Genomic DNA, 27,030 nt, shown 5'->3' with positions numbered 1-27,030 from the left:
TATATATAAAAAAAAACCTGTGTTTTGTTGGTAATTTTATTTTTATATGTCACAAAATCACTTCAAAGTGATCAGTTGGTTGCAGTTAAAATGATATTGTAACTAGATAAATAGGTTTAGGTAGGTTTTAAGGTAAGTTGTGTATATATAGTGGAATATAAAATACATGTAGTAGATAGGTTAAATAAGATTTTTGTTTAATTTTGTTTAGTTATTACAACGATTATTATGTACATATTTTAATTTAAAATGTTTCTCTTCTGCGTTAAAAATCATTATCGTTTAATTTCTAGTGAGTTCCTTATTTATTTTTTGAAGTCGGTTCAATTCTTTTGTTAAAGATGTTTTACTTTTCTGTTTTTAGTGTTAGATATTTATTCGTTCCCCTCGATTTTCCCTCCCTGTCCCCAACAGATCCTGATTTGGTTACAATGAGACCATATGATAAGTACTCTTTCGAATAAAGAAAATATTTTGAAAATCGACCCACAATTGACAGATTAATCGGCGAACAAACATTAAAATATATATGTATATATGTATGAACCGAACTTGTAGTGGTATGCGAACAATCTACCAGAAAATAATTACATTTGATCAGATATTGTGTTCTTTTATATGAATTTTAACAAGCAATTACAAATTTAAACTATATAACTCTAATTTTATAATGAGGTCCCAACCTGTAACTATAACATCAACAGAGCTCGCCTGATCGCCTTGACTGCTGAAATACAAATTGGTTCTATTTTGCACTGTTAAATTATCAATTTCAAGAACTATTTGTTTGTTAGCAAATACTTATTTTAGCTTATTTTTACTTTTTAACCAGTATGAGACACAAGTTACACTGAAAGAGTTCCTTGTTCCTTAAGGAGATCTAAGAATTGACTCCATTTTCTCTTAAACCTGATATGGCCAGCGTGTAAGATAAGGCTTTCTATTTAAGTAATTCAATGTGAATTCTCGAAGACTTTGCAAGGTATAAAAAAGAGTCCTTATTAGTTCTCACTAATGGTCTTCACAATTACTGGATGTCAATTTGGCTCTCTTATATTCTTAACACAATATCTCTCAAATCTGTTCTTCAGTGTATCATTACTTGACCTAAATGTGTTAATAAGAAATATTTAAAAACAATTTCCTTCTAAGTTTGTAATCAGAATACCCATTTTACAATACCCTGTTGCACAAAAAAGATATATTAGCACAAAATACATAGAGAAAAGGATGTATATTTAAGAACATTATATTGTAGAACATTATATAGTATTACGTGCCATCTTGGTTATATGACGTTTAGCCCAGTTTCGCTTTAACCATTGTGTTGTGTAAGCGTCCAAATTTTATTATGAAATAGTGACAATATTTATTGAATATAATTGTTCCATCATTACTACTCAGCGGAAATTGCGTCAGTGGTAGCGGGACTTTTGTCCCACGTTGGATAAAATTGATTGGCACAAAAACCAAAAGCTAAAAGAAGTTTGATTTTAAAGGTACTGAAAATTATGGAAAGAAAAAAATACGAATTTAACCACAAAACATTAATTATTTTTGGACCATATGTAAATCAAGTTATGGAAATTGCCCAAAAAGCTTTACGTGGAAAACCTTTGGATTTTGATGCGGTTTTTTTCAATAGATAGAGTGATTCAAGAGGAAGGTTTATATGTATAATACATGCATAATATACTAAGTTAACATTGCTAATTTTAGAGGTTTCTAACGTGATGTCGTAAATTAACCTATTTTTTTAGGCTTATTTAGCAATTAGCAAAAACGCTGCCTAACCCTACGAGTTAGATCAAATTAATGTACTACAGTATTGTACACCATAAAAAGGTCTACAAAAATGTCCGCGATGGTATATGTTTATCTTTTAGGGATAACCCACATTAACCATTTTTATTGTTTACTTTCTACGTGAGAAAATGGCTTATTTACGAAGCTATTTTAAGCAATACGGCATTAATCCTTATCGAATTAAGTACCTTAAATACAGTGTGCAATTAATATAGATCAGTATGGTTCCTTACAGCATGTAAATTAAACAAATATTTTCGGAGATATTACAAATTTAAAATTTGCGTTTAAAAATGTGTAATGTAATAAAAATTGTATGAATTTAGATATTCCTAAGATAGCAGGAAATCTTCATAGTAAGTATAGGGGAAGAGGAATTGTTTTACTCCAAATTTAATGCGTGCAGGCCAAGGGCAGTAATGAATGAACCAAAAATACTGGATCGATTTTAATCATGTTTTCATTGAGTGACATAGGCATATATATTTTATGTCCGTGCAAAGTCAGAGCGGGCCGCTATGTTTTTATATACAACGTTCATATTTTTTCTGTAGTGTATTTAATTTAGTATCAGCATTGCACCCGTGCGAAGCCGTGGCGGGTCGCTAGTTAAAAATATTTTTAATATAATATTGACTAATAATATTAAACCAATAGTCAGCATAGTTGACCCAGTGGTCAAGGCCACCGGACGGTTCTCCTACTGTTGCGATTGTCTCGGATTTGAATCCTGCTGGGGCACGAATGTACTTTATGTTTATGATTGTAATTGTAAATATCTTTACAGGCAACAGTGAAAAATCCGAGAAGGAATAACCATCTCAGTCAGACCAGTAACCAGTGTTGTGTAAGACTAGATGTCCTCTGGAATGGTCTCTAAGTTGGTCACTGGCCAGTCTGTAGGATTAATGCCGATGACTGTGGTTCGGAGTCCACGTTAATTAGTAGGTCTAGTCCAGATAAACCCTCGTTGGTAAAAAGGAGACTTTAAAATACATAAATAATTGTGTAAAAGAGTACTGCCATTTTTCTAGTTTTTTCATTAGAAAAAGTTTACGACTGCTCTAATTACCGTCGAACTCAAATAACCAATGCAGACAGGATGTAAACAACCGTTGTTAATAAAAACTTCGCAAAATCACGTACCTATTCCCGGGATAAAAAATTTGTTTCGAATCAAATATCTCTTTCTGAGGTAACAAGTAAACAAGCGCGGCGATGCAGTTTCGCATTAACGTTGGCAACTTGAATAACGTGCATCCTCAATATCGGTCAATGGCCGTTAGCGATCCTGAACTTCTATATTTGCCGTTGAAAGTTTCCGCAGTTCGAATCTTGTTTTCTATTATATTAAAATGCCCTCGAGCGATGCCGCCAACTTCTTTTATTACCGAAAAACTAATTAAACTCGAATAGAATATATTTGTGAACTTTGGAAGTTTGCGTTTTTGTCCGCGGCGGAAACTATCGAAAGCTGCGATTAACTATTCAGGTAAGAATGGGCTACAAATTAAAATAAAACTTTATCAGACCGAAATAACTTTTGTTACAGACGAGCGGGAGCTATGAAAAGTTTTTCATTACCCAAATTCAATCGACAGTTCCTAGCTGGTGGATTCCGAAACGTCTTTTTGTTACATTTTATGCGGCAGGTTACTTGCTTATGAACATGAAAGGCCTCTTTCCTTTGTCATATTAGCTCTGAGATAAGAAAATATAGTACGATCATATATATTCAAAATATTCTTATGGGAATATATATATATTCAGCATAATTTCAATTTTATTTTAATGTATTTATTATATTGGCACTTTTCATTGCCGACTAACTTAATATACAGTGGTCCTTCATTCCATCCTTTCTTAATCTCTAGTGTAGTAATGTTTATGTACTAACATTGATGGTTTTCTACAAAATTAATTTTGTTACACTACTTTGTTACACTAACATTGTTCGTGTTTCAAATACTTATATAGTAATATTGTGTGTAATTTGTTTTAGTTGCCAACTTTTGGTGCAAAATTTCTATTCCTGTTAGGCATGTTTATACACAAGATCCAAGATTTTGATTGTTTTAAATCTGTTTTATGTTCTGGTGTTATCCAAAAGTTGTACAATTTCGATGTTAACATAAGAATGGAGTATGTTCTCATGTCTCCATGCAATTCTCCTGATTTCCTGAGCGACAATCGGTATCTGATGGTCTCGGTGTAACTAATTAGTTATGGAGTACCTGAGTGCTCCTACAATACTTCTTAGGACTTTGCTCTGGAAAACTTGTATTTATATTACTTTTAGTGGAACATTCACGTAATTGAATTCCGTATGTCCATATTGTTTTCAATACTTGTGTGTATATTTTCAATTTATTATATACTGATAATTTTCTACCAATTAATCAATAAATTTAACGCCAATTCTTTCATTCTCTTTTTTACATGTTTTTTCCAGTGAAGTTTTGTACCAACATTCATTGCAGCAACAGAGCAGCTACTTTTGTTAATGCTGCATGTGGTAAATGTGCTTCATATGGAAGAACTTCTTTCTGCCTTGAACTGTTTGTCCGAGTATTGTCATACAAGAAAGACTTGTCTTTGTGATTGACTATTATTGATAATATTGGCAACAATACAATGTTCTAAATGCTCCACTGACGTTCATTTAGCTTCAGCAGCTTGAAAGGCACTTCACCTTGCTATGTGGATCTCCCTCCTGGAACAACCTGCGACTGTTTGGTCGTACCAAATTCACAGTAGATTTATTTTTGATGAACATTTACAACACGCAACAGACAACTATTTTTGTCTAATAAACAGTGACACCATCGCAGTTTGAAATTGCATTTTAAATCAATTTGTGTGGAAGCAAGTTTTTTCCTTTCAGTTCATTCCCATCATTTTAAGCGACTGAAAATACTTAAGTCATCAATTTCAAAACTTTCTAAAAGATTATTGACCATTTTAACTAAATTTGGATCACTAAATTTTGCGACGTAATATTGCTGTCCTTCTGAAGAACGCATCAGGTATTCTAGATTGACTAGTTTTAGTTTGGTTAATGAGTTTGATTGATTAACATTGTCAAATTTAAATTGGTTGCATGTAAATTAGTTTTTAGATTTATTAGGTAACATATTTTATATATTTATAATATTTATACTTTGTGTATATGTAAACTTATTTTTGGTAATATTTTTCAAAGAATTATATGATTTTATAAAATTATCTGAATAATATTAGGATAGTAGGATTTTCAATAAAGATGAGTCGATGTTGATATAAAATACGTAAACTAGAAAAATAAGATTAAATAATCTAGGAAAAATATGCTTGACATATTAATGAAAATAATGTTTGCATATCAAAAAAAAAGAAAACAGTCTAGAATCCTTCCGTGTCAAAACTAAAATCAAAAGAACGACGACTGTGTTGTTATTTATATTTACTTGCAATCTCACTTGCAACCAACGCTTCAATAGTATGAAAGTGGTTGACCTCTAAGTATTTATATATTAAAAAATTAAGAAAACTGGTTAAAACTTGCTGAGGCTTGACTTTAATAAATATGTGAAAGCAGAGCAGTCGTGGCCGAGCGGTTAAGGCGTCTGACTAGAAATCAGATTCCCTCTGGGAGCGTAGGTTCGAATCCTACCGACTGCGAAAAACCTTTTTTGTCTATATTTTTATATTTCAAAATAACATTATTGCTGTTCAAAAGTCCTTCTAAACTCGAGAAGGGGTGAACTGATTTGGCTAATTTTGCTTCTCTTCTTTTTGTTTTCACCGGCTATATGTTTTTGTTATTGTTTGAAAATCAATTGTTAAATAACATGGAGTAACCATCAGCTATTATTATGGACTATGCACCATATCGTAGTACACTGGTGGAGAAAATCCCAACAATAGCATCAACAAAGGCTGTAATGAAACTAAAGACTCAACTATTTCAAATCGTTGCTAGGTAAATATAAACAAAAAGTTTCATTGCGTTTTCTGCAATTTACTTTTTTTAGAAATAAGCTCGAAAAAAGATATATTGTAGGTCAGATAGCTGAACAATCTGGCCACATACTATTACGACTTCCTCCCAATCACTGAATATTCAATTCAATATGGTTGATATGGGATGTATGATCGTCGAGACGGATATTCCCTCAAAGACTGTTTGGATATGTGGAAGGAAGCATTGTTAACTATAGACCTTCGGTTTGGATTAACTTAATAAGATATACAGGGGAAGAATAATGTTAGAATATATGTATTCATCCTCCCGAATACTAACTGTTTTGTAGATATAGCATTAAGACAAATTCAGTGATTAATTTTATTAAAAAAAATGGTGTACACAGTTAGTAGCAGAAGAAATAAAAAATATGATGATGTCAAGATGACTTGACAGGTAAATACACCATCGAAGGAAACAAGAACTAAGCGTAAAAAGGTAAATGTGCTCTCTAATTAAAGTAAAATACATTACTTTGATATATAAATGTTAATTAGGTAGTTTAGGCCTCTAGGGGATACCACTGTATAAAAAAAGTGCCTAGAACTCTACCTCATGGGTGGTATGGAAAAGAGTTCAATGTAAATAAAACAACTCTAACCTACAAACTATTATACCCGTGTTCTTAGTTGTACCTTTAAGTCCTTCGATAATATAATATAGTAGATGTTATGTAAAAATGCTATAATGTTAAAATAATGTATTATAATCAAGAATTATTTACTTTATCCCTATTTACATTCACTTGTGTCCACTTAAAATTAATATATGTTCTACCAAACGAAACAAGCATTCAAAAAATTGCATTTTGATATGCCGTGTTAAGTTATCACATTAATTAATACCTAGATTATTGTGAAGTATCTTGTGAAGGCTATTGTCTGAGAAAATTACTGCACTCTTCTATTTCTGATACTAGCTCATTTATTTTGTGATGATTTTAAGTTTCGTAATTTTTTGTTTTATTTTTCCAATTTTATCACCTTCTTTTCGATTTCGATTGCGCAAAAGTAACTTTCTAATACCGCTCACTTTATCTCGGCAAGAATCATGTTTATTCGGCCAAGTTGACGTTTTTATTAAGCTATTTTTCCTCTCGGTAGTTGGGACTTGCAAAGCATTTTCTTCCTCTAGTCAAATTACTTAAAGGCAAAGAATTCAATTCCCGGAAACACAGAGCAGTTTTATAGGTTGGCCAGACGAAAAATTAAAACTTTCTCGAATTTCTTGTCGGGGCTAAAACATTTTATTAAGAAAAGTTCGCCGGCAGAAACAATTTTAAGTTTCGTATTGTTGGCCGCGCTTTGCTTTCGATCCTCGGGGCGTTTGTTGGTTTTTAACTTTGCGAAATATCTGCATAGTTCTGCCGCCGTACCCATCGTAAAAATTAAGATTTTCATTAAGTACGTTGGGTTCGGGGGAATAATTCGTGAAATATTTTTAATTCCGGTTTATTGGGCTTGAAAAGTAATCTGAGAAGTTATTGTTTTGAAAATATTACAAAGTTACTTAATAAAATAATTTAACCTTAAAATATTTCGAAAATCATCACTGTACGAGGGTCACTATATATCGGGAATTGGCAACACTGTTGGCATGTGAGTCCATCCGACGGTTCCATCATAAAGTTTGACATTTTTGACGATATACGTACTTAGAACATTTTGTCGCACTGACGCTATTTGTTTATTTTGTATTTAGTTGAAGATATCGTCTCGGCAAAAAATGGAACTGAATCGTGAAAATTTTCGTGCGATGATTTTTTACGATTTTCGACGTGGATTATCTCAACAAGAATGCATCAATCAACTTGATTTGACTTTTGGCGATGAAGCTCCATTAAAAACCACCGTGTATCGCTGGTTTAGTGAATTCAATCGCGGTCGTAGTTTGCTGTCCGACGAGCTTCGTAAAGATCGTCCAAAATCGGCTGTTGTGCCAGAAATCATGGACGCTGTGTGCGAAATGATTAAGCAAGATCATTATGTCATCTACTGTAAAACTGCGGCATCTCTAAGTATTAGTTCCACCAGCATATATGCAATTTTACATGAACACTTAACAGTGCGAAAGTTATGGTCGCGTTGGATCCTATAGGATTTAACAATCGTTCAAAAAATGCTCATGTTAATCGGTTTAGAGAAATGCTTAAGATATTCAATCGTGGTGCTTTGAAAGACGTTTATAAAATCGTGACAGGTGACGAATGATGGATATAATCTTATGAGCCCGAAAGTAAGCAGCAGTCGACTTGTATGGGTGTTCCAAGATGAACGAAATCCAACAAAATTTGTTCGCGCACAAAGCTCTTTATGAAGAAAATGGTGGCCTGTTTCTTCGTCAAAACTGGTCATATTGTAACAGTCCCTCTAGAGGATCGTAGAACAGTAAATTCTGATTACTACAAAACCATTCGTTTGCCAGAAGTCTTCGGTGAAATAAGGAAAACAAAGAAGATACGCCGGATTGTTCTTCATCATCACAATGCGAGCTCTCACACATCGACATTTGTCTCGATGTGTGATTGTGTGACAAAAGACTATTTGATCACTGAAAACATCGAATTGATCGATCATCCGCCGCGCAGCCCTGATTTGGTACCCAATGACTTCTTTTTGTTCCCATCCGTGAAGAATAAACTGCGTGGTCAAGTCATCGTCCGAAGAAGCTACTGAAGCACTCAAAAATCATGTTTTGAAGATACCTCATTCGGAATGGAATAAATGCTTTGAAAATTGGTTTAAGCATATGCAAAAAAGTATCGATGTGGCGAGTACTTTGAAAAATAATAAAAATATATTCGCAGCTTAACTATTTTTTATATTTTATCGAATTTTTTTTTCTAAAATACAGACACAGACATGTAGCATACAAGGAAATCATAAATCGTTCCGAATGTTTATGGTACATAGAATGCCATCTCGTACTTTGATATTTTAGACCTTTTAACATTTGGATCGTTCAAGTGATTTTTAAGAAAGGGTTTGAAATTATATGATTGGCCATCGTTGCGAGTACTTATTAAGAGAAATAATTGCCATGAATGGCAACAGTGTTGATCTTTCTTCGGGGGTTGTATTTGTAAGGTGCGATCACGTTCTAGGGATGTTAGAACTTCACAAAAGTCCATTTTTAAAGACGCGACGGTCAGGGTCACTACGTTCTCATCGTCCAGTTTACTTTATTGTGTCTTATTCCGTCCAAGATGAGTTTCATCAAGTGGTGAGTTTGTTCACAAAGTATTCCAGTTTTCTCTTTTTATTTATCAATTATTATATATATATATATATATATATATATATATATATATATATATATATATATATATATATATATATATATATATATCATAATATATATATATATATATATATATATATATATATATACATATATACATATATACATATATATTAGAAAAAAGTAACTAACTTCGCAGTCGGTAGGATTCGAACCTACGCTCCCAGAGGGAATCTGATTTCTAGTCAGACGCCTTAACCGCTCGGCCACGACTGCTCTGCTTTTACACATTTATTACAATCTAACTTCAGCATTTACTGACCAGCTCTCTCAATTTTGTAGTAACTAAATTCGTAGAGATCAATTACATTCATATTTTTTGAATGTTTCTTTTTTTTAACAAAAGGAAATTCATGAATACCTCAGGCAGATGGCCGCGATTCGCTATGAAATTTTCGGCACTTTTCAAGGCATTCTTCATGACATCCTGCAGCATATGAGGCTGAATTTCTCTTAATTCGTGATGAATATTGTTTTATATAGAATTTTATATTACAGAATATTATATATATTATAGAATATTTAATAGAATAAGTCTGGTGCTATTAAATCCGGAGATCTGGCTGGCCATGCTAAATCGCCACTTCGCGAAATTAGTCATTCAATTATTGAACGGTTGAACGAGCTGTACATGCTGTAGCCCCAATCTTGCAGAAACCACATGTCCTCTAGTCCTTTCTCTTCCATTTCAGGCACAAGAAAATTTCGAGTCATGTCTTTGTACCGTTAAACAGTAACTGTAACTGCAACACCTTGATCATTTTCAAAAGAATAAGGATCAATGATGTCTCCAGCATGAATACCACACCATACAGTTGTTTTTAGCAGATACAATGATGTTTCATGAGTTAACTGAGGATTCTGTGTTCCCCAAAACAGACTGTTCTGTTTATTGACGTGAAGAAAATAGGCTTCATCGCTCATTATCAATTTAGACGAATTATCTTCAGTTTCACCAGACAGCCTACCATAGCCATATTTTCAGCGTTACGAGACCTCCGATGTCTTCCAGAACGAGGCCAGTTTGCTTTCGTACCGTACTGTCGAAAATTCGCTTGTAAACGATAAATTGTGGTTTTGTGAGGCATTGGACGGTTAGGATATTTTGACGAATGGTATACATGCTTTATCCGTATAGATACGCAAGTATATAATTTCATTAACACGCAATAAAATTATGTCGCAGTCGGTAGGATTCGAACCTACGCTCCCAGAGGGAATCTGATTTCTAGTCAGACGCCTTAACCGCTCGGCCACGACTGCTCTGCTTTCACATATTTATTAACCTCAGATTTCAGCATATATTGACCAGCTTTCTCAATTTTGTAATAAATAAATACGTAAAGGTCAACTACTTTCATACTTTTGCAACATTTCTTCGTTCATATTGCTCATTCAGGTAACCATAATTAACAACACCGTCGTCGTTCTTTCACAATTATTAAAATTTTATAATGAAATTGGCTTAACTGTTTTGACAATTACTAACCCCGCTAGATTTCTTCCTTTTGTTTCTCCTTCATGCACAACTGAAAATCGTTGAAAATTCCTATACTATTAAGTAAATTTTAAAATGAACACATAAGCATTTATAAAATTGTATCAACGATATTAAGTTTACGTATGTACAAAATATCGACAATATAAATAAAAAAGAAGAAATGTATTAAAAACTAAATTAAATTATAATTCATTTATGAGTAGCGTTGTAAACAATTATAATTTTGGAGGTGATGCAACCAACTTATCAACAATGGTTTGCTCAACCCAAGGAACTTTGAAAAAAATTTAATTTGGATTGGTACAAAATGACAATTTTGGAAGAAAAAGGTTTTATATGAAAAAATAACCTATTATTTTTACAGTTAGGTTTTTATTAAACCAGTTACAATGCGACGTGTTACCCTCACGAATTGTCAAATTATAAACTGAAGTAAAAATAAAGATCCTAAACACAAGTTTCCAAAAAATTGAAATATACATAACCAAGACATTGAAAAATTGAAGTTAACATATATTTTAATAACAGTATATTTTTGGAATTACTTACATTCAGAAAGTCACAAAATCTTGAGAACTGACTATGTTAATCTTACATAAATACAGCAGTCGTGGCCGAGCGGTTAAGGCGTCTGACTAGAAATCAGATTCCCTCTGGGAGCGTAGGTTCGAATCCTACCGACTGCGATTTTTTTCTATTAATTGTGAATAAACGAATGTTAAAAAAAGGAACAATAGCTTAAAATATTGTAATAATCATGGCGTTGACTTAATTGCTTTATTAATTTTGTCAACTATTAAAGTCACTTCATTTAATTTTGTATGATTCTTGTGTTACAGATACTAACGTTCACAATACACAGAATTTATAAATATACAATAGATATAAAAACTACAATGTTCACAGTTATGACTATATTTTATACAGTTACTTCTAGTGTTTAGACCTGACATTATACTGCCCAATCAATTTCAGAATAAAATATTTGGTTTAGAATAAAATTGCTTAAAACAAACTTATGCAATTATATGACAAATATACTAAAAACAAATTAAAAAATAATTCAATATAAATATAGCCAATTTTGAATATTTAACATGATCAATACATTCTTAAAATATACCAGAAATTCTTCTTCCTAAGTGAGAGTTATTTATCTGGTCTGAGCAGTTATATAAACTAAAAGAAATAATAAAAAGCTGTAAATCTTATGTTATCAATTTATTTCACACACTTTCTATTTCTATTAACTATATCTTTACTTTTGGTTTGATCTTTTGAACACTGTAATATCAGAATCTTTTAAGTATAGCGTGTACAAAGATGACCATTTTTTCATTTTACTATAGTCTTCAAGTAATTTCCATTTTTATATTATTTTACTTAAACATCCTTTTGGTTCCTTAGCAATCCAGATAATTAGTGTATAATGTAGTATATAACATTTTACTAATAACTCGGGGTATGAATTTTATATATACGGAAATAATAACATAATTTCATGTCATAGACACAAAATTAAAAAGGAACAAAAAAATCTAATTTAATGTAACTGTTTGGGCACGGTATCGACTTTAAATTGATTTTTATTTAGTTATTGCAACGATTGATTATTATGTACATATTTTATTTTAAAACACTTATTTTTTGGCCTCGACATTTTCAACCAGAGTTGACAAAAATATTAAGCAGCGATTTCAATGTTATCACATTTATCAGCGCCAAAACAACGTTTGCCGGTTTATAACCTCTTATTACCACTAATAGTTTGAAGAATTTTGCAGATATTTGACAACGGAATGACTTTTGCAGAGACTCATTCAGTTACGTGTTCGAACTGATCAAACAGCATTCTATCACTTTCTAAATTGAATAAAATGAGATGGAAAATATTGTCTGGTATTGAAACAAATTTACAAACTGCATTAAGAAATACATTATATATCTTGGTGACGTGGATTCACTGCTTTTTTGGATATACTATAAGTATAATACTAGTTTGATGTTTGTACAGGAAGATATCTTCTACATGTCATTACATAACATGAATCTCATCAAATAGTTATTGCCCATTGAACAGATTGTGGAATACCAAGAGAATAATAATTTTCAAAAATATGCTTCAAATGAAACATGCAGAACGAACCCAGAGGCCCACCCAGCATAAATACGTACAATAAACGAAGAAATGTACAAGTAATACAGCTAATGGTTTAGACATTTATCGCAGGCTAATCAATCAACCGGTCCCTAATCAGGTGTTTGTATACGGCGTTAATTTATCTCTTTAAAATTCACATTATACCGAATTATAGACCCATTACATTTATCTCGAACATCGACCTAGTTTTTAAAAGGGGTTTAAAGCTGCCGCATCGCATCCGACCCGCAAACTTATCCCTCGCTCTAATAAACTTCCGCCAACTTTGAAATATTGTAACTGCAGCTAAACACGCGTTAACTATTAATTAATTTATATCAAGTTGTGCGCCACAAATAACAATCTTTTGAAGTCGACGAAGCAGGTATAATTTCGTTCTGGCGAAACAATGGCCGAGCGAAAATGGGAATTATGATATAAGACAGCTTCGGGTTAATTTCGAATTCGTAGCGGCAAAGTTCTCGATAAATTGTTTTCCGCTGTAAAGCCGAAAAAGCAGACGGGGCAATCTTAATAATACAAAAATAGCTTTGAGGATCTCGTCTCGCTGGCGCGCATTTTTTTCCACAGAAAGCACTATTGCTTTATTATCTCCTCGATCGATTTGTCTAGAAGCTAATTCTTCTTGACGAATGCCGTGTTGTTGTCACTTTTTTCCCCAACTTTGTAGGTCACGAAAATAAGATACATAATAAAGGTACCGTTAATTAACTTTTCCTCTAACTATATATTTACCAATTAGGCATTGTTGAGTGTATCAAATTATATATCGAAATTAATATATTTTATTGCTATTTTATCAATTCAGGCTTATAAATTAATGTTGAAGCTTCACCGACAGCCGTCACTTTTCATTATGCGTCATTCCCTTGAAATGTTTTTCTTATAAATCTCTATTAATCTTTTTTTAATTAGAACTGACATGTATGTTAGAACATTGCTTCAGCAAGTGATCTCCTATGGAAACTTCTGATCTAAATCGAACCTAGATTTTGATATAGTTAGAAGAGTTCTAACTTATTCTAAAGACTGTTCTAACTAATTCTAAAGATTATCATATCTCACTCTATATGTCTGTTAATCAGTTCATATGTTAGTTTACGTCTGAGCCTACTGCTAAATACTGAATGCTACTCCACCCGTATTCTCCATATCTTGCTCCTTCTGATTACTACTTGTTCCTACATTATACTTGACCTGACTGAACAGCCCTTCACTTCTTATGAGTATACCAAAAATGGGAAGATTCGCGGATAGCCATACAAGATGCGTCCTTTCGAAATATGATCCGAAAATTGGTTGAAAGATGGGAAGAAATTACGGCAATCGATACTTATATCGGACAATACTTTGAACAAAATACAAGTTACCGATTTTTCACAATAAAACTTCAAATACTTTATCAAATACTTCAAATACTTACTTATGTTATTAAGAAAATGCAATGTAAACATCTGCTAAACCACCTAACATAACTGCTAAATTCGATAGATATAATTTCTCTTCATAAAATTACAGTTTTTCATTTAATATTCTTAAGTTACCCAGATATTAATTAAGAAACGCTCAAAATTGCATTCTTCTGTTGTTTCACTTAAGTAAATTGGTGCATTCTCGACACCTAAAACCTATTTTGACTCGATATTCAGTGCCGATAACACAGTTATCATTGCCAAATATGTGTCTCTTTCTATGGCAGTAGAAAAAATGTAAGCAGTCAACAAGTTGTACAAGTGGACTAGAGACTGGGAAATACAGCTTAATAGCTCCAAATCTGCCATGTTAATTTTGCGTTACGGCGAAATGAAGGAAACCTCTTTATATCACTTGACGGATGGCCGATTGCTTAAGCATAATTAGCTAAATAACTCGGAAACATCTCAACAGTAGTTCAAATCGACAACATCATGTTAGAGAAAAGGCAGAGCAGATTATACTTGAACAACTGTACTGGTCGGAAGATTGTCTCAACTTGGCCTAAAATCAACGATATTGGATCATAAGGTTTATCATAAAGCCAACTTGATCCCATGGGGTGCAAATATGGAGTTGCACTAAAACTTTAAACTAACCAAGTAATCCAACGTACCCAAAACAAAGTGCTATGATTAATTAATGATACTTATCGCTACGTAAGCGACAGAACGGTGCACGATGACCTCGAATTTAAATTGTTATACGAGTGGATCCAATAGTTCGCATGAAAACATGAAATAAAGTTGCTAAATCATCGCAGCGTGGAAGCGATACAGCGACTGGACAACACACAGACTGATTTCCTTTCTTGAGTTTGAAGCGAACCAAACCACAAGAACTTAACTTAAGTAGTTTAGTTTTATTTTAGTTTACGAAATGCAGACTGATATATTAATCCCGTACTCGCCTTACTTATGTATTGTAAGTACTACAGAAAAGTAATAATCTGTAAATTAAGATTAAGATTAAGTAGTACCTAATAGATCTAATGTAAGATGTAATTAATTAAAAAAATATATATTTCAAGGTCAAAAAATGATAAAGCGGCCGAATTCAAAGCAGTTTTTAGGCTTCAAATAAAACATCCCAAAACGAGTCAATATTTATATTGTGTTGATTTTTTAACGTCCGTTTTTTATTTCAATTGTCCCAACTTGCATAAAGACACTTACTAGTCAATTTATATTCCGCAACGTCGGAACAAACAAGTGAAATGCTCTATTCCAAACTCAAGCCACATAAATACTAAATTAATTCTCCGTCCTCTTCTTCCCCGTTTTCTTGTAGCTGATCCAATTTACATGATCTCGTGGCCTTGTTAGGACGAAATTGCAACAAGGAAAACAAAGGAACTAGCAGCACGCCGTAATATTATGTATAGAATATGGTTTTTCCTCATAGGAATTTAGTTTCGAGCGGCAGGTGTTTCCAACAAGATCTGATTGCCAATTAATGTTGTAAAACTTGCCATTTGAAGGCCTATTACAACAGCTGATGCGATTAAAAGTTATTATAATGAAGTATTATTATATGTTATGACAAATAACTATACACCAGTTTCGTTATATCACGAATTAGTATATTTTTAATTATTACAATATACAAAATATACATCCAGTGTTGCCAGTCGTACTATTTTTGCAATAGAACTACAACTTGAATTTGTTTTATTATAGCGTTGGGAACTATCGACTGAAAACAGTCGAAACAGTCGATAATCAAAAAACTAGTCACATCAAATGCACGGTTCGACAGTGTAAACCCATAATTACTCCGCATAAATCTAAATCAGCTTTATTATTTACAGATCTGTTGAATCTTTTTGATTTTACGCCAAATTGGGAATATCTTCCAATACAATTACTAACCAATACAATTCAAATACTTGAATTTGAATCTAACGTGATGAATGAACTGAAGCCTTACACAGTAAACTAAAAAAATATTATTCTTTTCTTCAAACTCTATTTTTCTGTTATAAACATATAATACTCCACATTTATTCCATATATACACCTTCAACTTTCTGGGAAGTGACAAAGATCATCAGCAATATAGTACTGAAAAATACTTAATCGAAATAATTACAGTATAAATTAATAATCAGATCTAAAACCAAGAAATCACATCAATCAAAAAACGATCAATTAGCACAACGTACTAAAACAGGAAGGTAAGTCCCAAGAAAGATGAAAGGTGTTTTCATTTTTCTTTTTGGGAACTTGGAATTATAAAACTTGCCAAAGGCTAAGTCTTTAGTTTGCACTGCAGTACTGTTGAATAATTGAACAATCCTCTGGGAATAGTTTATTGAGTTAAAATGAGAATATGTTCATCATTTATGTTGTCTATTTTTTCTAAGTTAAATTAAGTAATATTAAAACTCATATCTCAATATAAAAGGTGTGCAAATATATTGAAAATAGTTAACTCATATTGGATAGCTTATAACTTATACTCACCCTAAATTTTCAATGGCTTTTAACAGTGATGGTTAATATAATAATCTTGTTAATAAAAAGAGAGGCCTCAAACACTTGAATCTAGTGAATTTAAGGCGTTATTGGACCAAGATTCATTCCAAACTCAAAGGGAGCCCACTGTTATTCTGAGAGCAACTCAAAACATGATTTTTAACCGTCTCGACATCATGGGTATAGCTCTACAATAAATTAAAAAACTTCTTTAACGGTCAAACCGAATATCCATACCAAGAAATTAAAATTTTGAAACTACAGTTTGAGCTCACTCTAAACTAATTCACCTTAATCAACATATCACTAGTGAGACGTTAGCAATAATACTTGATATAATTTGGCTGAGCATTGGAGCACAACAATACTCTGCCACATGCCATATATATCAAGAAATTTCGAGACCCCAATGGAATGCTCTCTCTCATCTTCTGGATTCACCTGACATGACCCCATCCGACTATCCCTTGTTTCAGTCAGTGACCCGTCACCTGGCTAAAGAGCACTTAATTTTATTACAAAGAAGACAAAAGAATTGACAATTTCTTGTAACGTTTTAAATAGTATTATTAATCAAGTACCTTTTACGAATCTTTCTGAAGAGAACATCAAAGTTAACTCAATATATATACCCTATAAAATATAAGAGAAGGTTTGGGAAATTGAATGAAAATAAATATAGGTCGGGTATTTGTTCTACATTAGAAACTTTTTAAAATAATTAAAAAAATGAGGTCATCGTATATATCAAAATTAAGTCTAAAATATCAGTCCTGCTGATTCTTTACGCTTTCTGGCTATTTATACTTACACCTAGATAATTTATTAAATATTATATCTCAGTAACAGGTGATATTATAGCAAATCAAAACGAATGCTTCCATTCAAGGCCCGTAATGTATTTCGGTGCTCATAAAAGAAAGAGGCCTTTTTGAATTCAGGCATCACACCCGAGGAATGATAACGTGTCTGCAATATTAAAAGCTCAGGAATTCCGAGTCAGCTAAAATATAATTTGAAAGTTTCCCGTTTCTTCCTCTTTTTTTTATCTCGAGCGATAGACATGGGGCCGAGGGGGCGGGACTTAACTTGCTTATAAACTTTTCATCCCTAACCACTTTACATGTTGAAAGAAAAGTTAGGTTCCCGAAAAACAATTTTATTATTGACTTTTCAATTCTGCGCTGTCGTCACGGTAGATTTGGAGAAACGCAAATGTACAACCATAGGTTGAGCAACAACGATTTAGAATATTTCATATTAATTTTTATTTACATCACTACATAGTATAAAACAAAGTCGCCTTTTCTGTCCCTATATCCCCATGTGCGCTTAAATCTACGCAACGGATTTTGATGCGGTTTTTTTCAGTAGATAGAGTGATTCAAGAGGAAGGTTTATATGTATAATACATGCATAATATACTAAGGCAACAGTGCTAATTTTAGAGGTTTCTAACGTGATGTCGTAAATTAACCTATTTTTTTAGGCTTATTTAGCAATTAGCAAAAACGCTGCCTAACCCTACGAGTTAGATCAAATTAATGTACTACAGTATTGTACACCATAAAAAGGTCTACAAAAAAGTCCGCGATGGTATATGTTTATCTTTTAGGGATAACCCACATTAACCATTTTTATTGTTTACTTTTTACGTGAGAAAATGGCTTATTTACGAAGCTATTTTAAGCAATACGGCATTAATCCTTATCGAATTAAGTACCTTAAATACAGTGTGCAATTAATATAGATCAATATGGTTCCTTACAGCATGTAAATTAAACAAATATTTTCGGAGATATTACAAATTTAAAATTTGCGTTTAAAAATGTGTAATGTAATAAAAATTGTATGAATTTAGATATTCCAAAGATAGCAGGAAATCTTCATAGTAAGTATAGGGGAAGAGGAATTGTTTTACTCCAAATTTAATGCGTGCAGGCCAAGGGCAGTAATGAATGAACCAAAAATACTGGATCGATTTTAATCATGTTTTCATTGAGTGACATAGGCATATATATTTTATGCCCGTGCAAAGTCGGAGCGGTATTTAGATATTACAACGATTATTATGTACCTATTATATTTTGTTTGCTAAAGTGAAAATTGTTTTAAAAAAAAAAGTGTTGTAAAGTGACAATCGCATTCTTTTAAAAGCAATGTCTGGAAGTTTCTTTAAACCCATACATTGGTTATCTTTACACCACTTAAATCCTGTATTCACCCAGAAGTGTATGAAGGGATATTCTACATCCCTCAAATAACTACATATCTTCTGGCTTTTTATGGATACTTTTCAGACCAACAGTTTTCTCTGAAATAATTTTAGTAAATTATGTTTCGATTGAACTTGTTTCACCGTTTTTATCCATTTCGCATATTTGTTCTCTAATACAGCTAACATCAAACTGATCTTCACCTCGTTCGTCACCTGTTTCGCATAAAGACGGTTTCTTTTTGGTGAATTTAAGGTTATATTATGTTTTATGTTTTGCCATATTTGAGTGATTTTCAATAAGAGCCGCTGCGATTTTGCAAGCTCATTCGGTTACATAGTCGAACTTGTCAAACAGCATTCTATCTGTTTTTAAGTAGAATAAAATGAGATGGGATATACCGCCTGACTGTAAAACGAATTTACAATTTTCGACAACCACATATTGATGATGTCCGTCACAACTATTTTGTTCTAAAAGTTCCGCATTTAGAACTAAATTGCCACCTTTGCCAATCAAACCACTTTCTCTTGATAATTAATTTTCATAATTAATTAAAAATAAAAAAATGCATTTTAGAAAATTTTAAGGTAAAGCATAAAAATATTTATAAAAAGTAAAATAGGAATACCTTTGTGAATATTCATACTGCTTGGTCCAATGAGCGACTCTATTAAAACTAACGCCCGTCAGGTATTCAGAAAAATTCTAATGTCAACATAACTAAAGAAAAAAAACTACGCGGTACCTTAGAAGTTTTTAAAATGGGAAACCTTCGAAATACCAAATAATTAAGTTAATGTTTCGCATTAAATTGCTCACGTTTCTTTGAAATTGCACATTCCTCCGTAAAACTCTTTAAAATTTTATAATTTGCCTTTGCTCTAATTAAGCCAGTTTTAGTTTTACGATAAAGCATTTTGCATTTTAACTGAAAATTTCTGCAACACATTTCAAGAAAATGTAATTTTCCTGCTAGAATACTTCTCGTCATGCAAATTATAGTTCGCTTATTAATATTTATTATATCGAGCTGAAATAAAACTATCCCTTTTTTTTATAAAACTTTTCTGTACAATTTCAGCTTCTATTAAATATAATTATTTCATTCTATTAATTATTTAATTATATCTAAATATAACTTTACAAATTCGGGTCAACCTTTGGATCCGAGTGGATGAGACCGAATCTTAATGTTACTTGTTGTGCTGAACTCAGATCTACAATGTATATATATATATATATATATATATATATATATATATATATATATATATATATATATATATATATATATATATATATATATATATATATATATATATGAGCATTAATCGGCTTAGCAAAAATGTTGTCTCCCTTTTTGAGATACCTGTAGACACACAGTTAAAGCTTATATCGAGGAATAACTTTTATAAATACAAATACAAATATGTAAATTCTAATAAAATGAAATGCGCCCAAATATGGCAACCAGAAAAGCTGTCAGAGGCGTTGCCAGCTCCAACTCTTATATGTTTGTATGTTATATATAAATACGTACGGTCTTATATCTTATACTCATATATTTTTATCATTCGTAGTTTCTGTTAATCTACATTTTCTATCATGTTTTCTGTTCATAAATCAACCTCAGATGCGTAATTTTTAAAATCAAAATAAACCCTATATATAATATTTGAAACGATATTATAAAAGGAAAGTATGTGTGTTAAAACATTTTTTTAAATATTTTAAAGACTCTTTTTTACCTACGAGAGATTATCTGGACCGGACCTACAGTTAAACATGGACTCCGAACCACGGCCTTCGACATTAAACCTACCAACTAGCGAGTGATCAACTTAGAAATCATCTCAGAAGACATCCGGTCTTACCAGTCTTGGTTACTGTCATTACTGGGATCATTTTCCTTGTCGGATTTTACACTCTTATAAAGCTAGGATAATCAAAAATATACATCAAGCCGGCTGTTAAAACATTATTATTGAAGTTAATTAACTTTAAACAGTGTTGTTGATTTTTGTTTAAGTTAAAGTTTAGGTTATTCCAGTATTGTTGGAAATATTAGTGACAAGTTTGTATAAAGAACAATTAAGACTAGAGTTATTATATAAGATATTAACAATATTCGAAAATACCAGTAATAGTCTGTCTTCTTTGTTTATAAAGCTCTAATTTTCGTAAGAAGTTGTACCTGCTTAAGAACTAATATTAATTGATATGCTTCTGGAGACATAGTACCACTACATAGTATCATTGCATTAAAGGAATTCTAGAGTATTTATGATTTTCTGTATATTTTAATTTGAGGTTTTATGAATAAATTTTATTGAAGCAGTAACCGAACATTTTAGGTTATCAATGAATTAATTGTGCAAACATACAAAGAAGAATGCAGTAGATTAACAAAATTAATTTAAGACAAATTAAAGTTGAGCTGCGAGATTCCCTATCTAAATAAAATAAGGGCTTGAAATAAATACGTAATAAGTGTATTGACAAGGAAAAAATTACAACTGCTATTTTAAGAATTGCAGAATGAATAAGCAAAGAACAATTCAATTTCGTTTTAAAAAAAAAGTAAAGAATTATTCTTCTAATCAAGCTGGTGTATTTATTATTTTTCAATATATATTTTAGGTGAAAAATATGGATAGATGATAAATATTATATGAACACATGGGATAAATAGAAGAAATTATGAATTATTAACAGTAATTTTGTTGACAGTTTAAAGAACTGAAAAGGATTAAGGTGTCTATGTTAATACAATAAGATCAGTTATTTTGATTTTTGAGTTTTGAATGGTCAATAATTCCTTTAATAATTACAAATACATTCCTGTAATATACATTCGTATATTGTAAAAAATAGTCCTTAGTTAAAAGCCTAGTTGGGTTCGTTATTGTTTTTATATACATGCTAAATTCAAATATCAATTTCAAAATTATTTTATTCATGTATTCAAAATTATTTTTATCACATATTCTTTTATTGTTCCGTATTTATATTTAACATCATGTTAGACAAAACGCAAAACACATTAGAACCACAATGAAACAACTATACTGGTTAGTCGGAAGATACTCTCAACTTAATCTAAAATCAAGGAGATTGATTTATCAGACAATCATAAAACAATCTCTTTATTATGAGAGAACCATAATTAATCTAATAAATCCTGGTTGAATTTCGACAACCAGTCACTGCTAAAAATTATTTAACTACCATGCCCAACAATCGGGTTTAGTCGAACAAGAGAGAGGATGTCGAAACGGATCCCGAAGAAACGGCGGTTTTATTTTCGCGAGACGATTTTCGTGATAATTACGCAAATCTTACTTCGAAAATACTGTAATGCTTTGCATGTTAATGCGCGAGAACTATTCTCTTATTTGCATATAGACAATCTTAACCGTTAGAATGCCATTACGGCTTAGAAACTCGACAAAGTCAATTAACTTCAATCATTTTAATGCAGATTCTGGGCCAATATGAGATAGGCAGCTTTACAGAGCGTTTTCGTGGTAGAGCCAAGTAGCACTGAATGCTTGAATTATTCAAATGTTTCAGACTACTTGGAACAACCATATTAAATTAAACTTGTCGAGGCTATTTAATTAATTCGATCTCATTTGTTTAAATTATCATGAAGGATCTGAAGGAATACATCTTAAAGCTGTTTTATTTAATTTTTAGATGATCTTGCGTAATATAGTATAGTATAGACATGCCTAAATGCCGTTTAGGTTTTGTAATGCTTTTGGGTATGCTAAATCCGATAAAATATTTTCAACAAAACTGAAAAAAACTGAACCGACTTCAAAATATAAATGTGGAACTCACTAAAAGGTAAAAAATAATCAAACTTTGGTCAAACTAAATAAAAAAAAAATTATTTAACCTATCTACTGCAGGTATTTTATATTCTACTAACATATATACACAAAATTTAGCTTAATATCTACCTAAACCCATTTGTCTTTTTTCATAATATTTGTAACTACTACCAACTAATGACTTTGAAGTTAGTACCAAGCAAGGGACTAGATTTGTTTTTTTGTGTGTTGTTTCCTTACTTATTTCGGTTCATTTTTTTTTGTTAACAATATTTTACTTTAGTGTTAGATATTTACTCAATAATTTACGCAGTTATTTTATTAAGTATTACAACGTGTAAGGCAAGTAAAGTTGCAGCCCGTATGAGGAAGAATAGGAATTAGGAAACAATAATTGAAAATAAGAAACGCTTCAGACGCCGGCGTCTTCTAACCAAACTAGAACAACAACCAATAGTTGTTGTCCCCGATAATCTAACCGTTACACAATAGAAGCAATTGCCTACAATATTTCTACGTCTTCTCATATGATATAGCTATTGCTTAAAAAGCAAACAAAGGCTTTTGCTCTGCGTGACTTCCGATTTTCCGTCGCATTATCTCAGCAATAACATTATACGCAAATATTTGATTATTTTAGATAAAAAAATACGTGAAGACTGCATTTTCTTTGAAATTTGAGGGTTTCCCTCGATTTCCCCCCCTTTCCCTCAACAGATCTTGGCTTGGTTCCAATTACTACCACGGAAGTGTACCAAGCACTCTTTCGAAAAAACAAAGAATTTTGAAACGGCGGAACATACATTAAAAAATATATACAGTCGAACATTGAACCTCCTCCTTTTTTTGTCTGTTATAAATGGCATCTTTTTTTATCATAGGATGATAGTTTTGTTGACAATTTGGGTAAATATGTTAAACGAATTATTATATTAGATTAAAAGAGAATGGATTAGAAAAATGCTGTTTTATTTACCAAACTATTAGAGATACATATTTTTTATTAATATTCTCTCTCTGATATATATATGGGCACACATTTCTAGTCGCTATAATATTATACGTTGAAAACCCCCATTTTCTAACACCTTTGAATAGAATATGGTTTTATTCAGTTATGTAATACATTCATTACTTTTCTTTTAAAGACATTTCTAAGGAAGACTACTTCTAATAGGTCAAACTTAATAACCACGCGATTTCACTTATTATTACTGTAAGCTTCCATGATTATTCGATTTATTTCATTAACATAAGATTTAAAGTGGTAAGATAGAATAAAAATAAGCTCAACACCTTAAAATTATATCGACATACGAGTAGATGAAAAAATATGTGTTGATGCGTGGTAGAAAATGGACATACAGAAAATTTTATCTGTTTCAAGTGTACTCTGTTCTGTTCTCGTTTTTACTAAATTTTAAGAATACACTTTTTGAGAGCCTCTGTCCTAATACTTTACTTTGAATTGTACTGTCATCTCCTACTGTTTCACAAGGTTGGACCAAAGGTCCCTCTAAAACCTATTCACACACACACGCGCCTTGACGATATACGTGTGCTTTCAAATTCTCAGAATGTTACAGAATATACAGGAGTAGTTTATAGTTTGATAGTTTTTTTACTTATTGTTATAATAGAGAATTTCCATCTTGTTTGACAAATTGTAACAAATAGTTTAAAATATATTAATTATTTGAGGTTTTCTCATAATTTACCTAAACCATTATTCTTAAAATATGCACATTTTATAGAAACGTATTTTGAGATAACTACTTTATTACTGCATGAATACGCAAATAAAATGAACGGGAATTCTACGAACATATTATAAATACCACAATACATGTTGTTGTACATTATGTTGTATTTTAAATTCACGGAACTTTAAAATTCTGAGTTATAATTTAAGAGCAATAAATTTTTAAAGCATTTACATTCGATCTTAATTGTTTTTGGATTAATTGAAACAATTTTTCTAAAAGCCGGCGATTATATCCAAGAATGTATTCAAGACTTTTTCAATCATAACTGTGTTTTGTTGAGATGATCTTGGATATTCTTTGCGGCTGATGTTGACGCGTCTTGAGATAAGAGTGCCCTATTGTCAAGATATGTAGCCACAATAGTGGTTTTTGTGGTCGGTAGATTAGCCAAAATCTTCTTTATTTAACGCAGTTACGGGGAACAGTTTTATCAAGGTACCCTTTGTGTATTATAAAACACATATCCTGTATTTTTAACCTCATTTACTCATGCTTCAATATGTGTAGCATCACTTTTATATCTGGTAAATACTATTGAAATTTTGGCAGTTAGCTTGGCTGCAATCATATGTTTAACTGATTTTAATCCATTATGCTTTTAAGTTTATTATAACCAACTTATTAGCTTTTGACAGAATTTATAAATCGATTATTTATCCACCACAATATAAAAAGTGTCAATAAACCAAATAAACTATACAAATTTTAGCCCTACCAAACAAAGCTCCTACCACTAACAGTTTTTATCCAAAATAACTGTTATACTACGCTGGATTCTACCTCTCTATTACTTGTAAATGATAACGTCGCAAAATCAGGAGAAAGCTAATGAAATTTACCGAATACTAGTTGGGATTCTCCATAATGCCACTACTGTTTCTCAGACGTAGACCATCCGAATTTGAAGTGATCAAAACATGGGAAACCATTCCCTACAGTACATATCACGGAAATTTGGGCAAAACAGTACTAGTCAGAGTATTATTCAACCCAAACTGGGACCAAGGTACATACGTTACTCATAAATAATTTTAGTGCAATATAAGTTCCTTTTGGAAATGTCTTAAGAAGAAAGGTGGTATATCTTGCCACTATACAGCCTTGGCTACGAAAACTGACTATTCCAAAGAGCAAGGTCATCTGTTTAAGTTAAGACTGAATGCTATAACGAGTAGAACGTCTAAATAGGGGTTTGATTTAAGTTAAAATAGATTTAAGTCATTATTTTAAATAAAAATGTCGTTTGTATCGCTGTTCATCAACACCTATTATTTCCGAGAAATAAAATAGTCTCTGAAGTAAAATTAAAGTTTTTTGCTATGTCTTTGTAAAGTCTTTCCTAAAATTTCATAATTTATTTATAATAAAACTATATAATCTGCTTTAATTATCTTTATTATAATTTCAATAAATTTTGCTCTATAAAACTGTAGTTACACACAATATAAATATTTATTCTGCCTAGAATCGTTTAATATGCCTGCACAAAACCGAAACAAATCAAAGGGTTCTTTCTCTGTACGATGTTAAGGCATTTATTTGGTGTTTAGCATGCAATCACTTCGGTATGTGTCAATTCTTTGAAAGTACTACATCATGGATTTAGAATATTCAATTAATCGCTTTATATTGCTTCTCATATTTATCTTCATATCAAAAATAGGGTAAATTAATCAAAAATGTGGTTCAAATTAAATTGTTGGTGATTGACAATAGTTAGAATAAAATTCCTTTTAACAAAGTTATTTCTTCTTTATTATTATTTGAGGTTTTTAATAATATTTAAACATAATATAGTTAAACCACATGTTTGAAGTAGCTGCACCAATATTCTCTGTTAAAATATAAAAACAAATAATATTAAATATAGTTATTTACACATTATGGATAAAATAGTATATTCACACAAAGCGAAATAATAAAAATCTTAAAAAGGCACATTACAACAAAATAACCGAAAACTACTTTCCTTCTGAGTATGACAATATAATATATTTCTATTAACCAACATTTAGAGCCACTATGTATACAAATGTTTAGTTTTTTCATAGTACATATTTGAAATACAAAGGTACTTAATTTTAACTTAAACTTAAAGACACCTATGAATACATATAAAAAAATCAAATATCTTTTGTAAATTAAACTAGAATATCACACAGATATGACAAAATAATCACATATTTATGAACTACAACATTAATATTAGTGTTAAAATTTGTGCAACTCTTTATGGAACTCACCAAATGTTTAAACGATTATAAGTTGGCGTTGATATTTATTTAAAAATACACGTTTTCATTGGAGCTTTACAGAATAAAATCTATACAAGCAACTAAATAATACTTCTTTATTTATACAACCAATTATCTAAATAAATAAACGGTCTGGAATTATATGTTAGAGTATTTCAGTAAGTATATATGAATATGACGAGGAATGTATTTCATTAAATCTGTTTCCTTTTAAGTAAAGGCATAATCTC

At 31.4% G+C, this 27,030-nt stretch overlaps 4 non-coding genes across 4 annotated transcripts; 2 read left to right on the top strand and 2 right to left on the bottom strand.

Moving 5' to 3' along the window:
• The first annotated feature begins 5,384 nt into the window (after positions 1-5,384).
• On the top strand, positions 5,385-5,466 carry TRNAS-AGA (transfer RNA serine (anticodon AGA)). Its single transcript has one exon. It is a non-coding gene; the product is annotated as a tRNA-Ser (tRNA).
• A 3,777-nt stretch (positions 5,467-9,243) lies between these two features.
• TRNAS-AGA (transfer RNA serine (anticodon AGA)) lies at positions 9,244-9,325 on the bottom strand. Its single transcript has one exon. It is a non-coding gene; the product is annotated as a tRNA-Ser (tRNA).
• A 965-nt stretch (positions 9,326-10,290) lies between these two features.
• Positions 10,291-10,372, bottom strand: TRNAS-AGA (transfer RNA serine (anticodon AGA)). The gene has a single exon. It is a non-coding gene; the product is annotated as a tRNA-Ser (tRNA).
• Positions 10,373-11,214: 842 nt separating this feature from the next.
• On the top strand, positions 11,215-11,296 carry TRNAS-AGA (transfer RNA serine (anticodon AGA)). Its single transcript has one exon. It is a non-coding gene; the product is annotated as a tRNA-Ser (tRNA).
• The last annotated feature ends 15,734 nt before the right edge of the window (positions 11,297-27,030 follow it).

Source organism: Rhynchophorus ferrugineus, unplaced genomic scaffold, assembly GCF_030347505.1.
Source record: "Rhynchophorus ferrugineus isolate W39M unplaced genomic scaffold, kcgeb_rfMv2 rfM3, whole genome shotgun sequence".
NCBI classification, from domain to species: domain Eukaryota; kingdom Metazoa; phylum Arthropoda; class Insecta; order Coleoptera; family Curculionidae; genus Rhynchophorus; species Rhynchophorus ferrugineus.
Note: the sequence above shows the minus strand (reverse complement) of the source record. Positions and strands in the feature narration are given on the sequence as shown.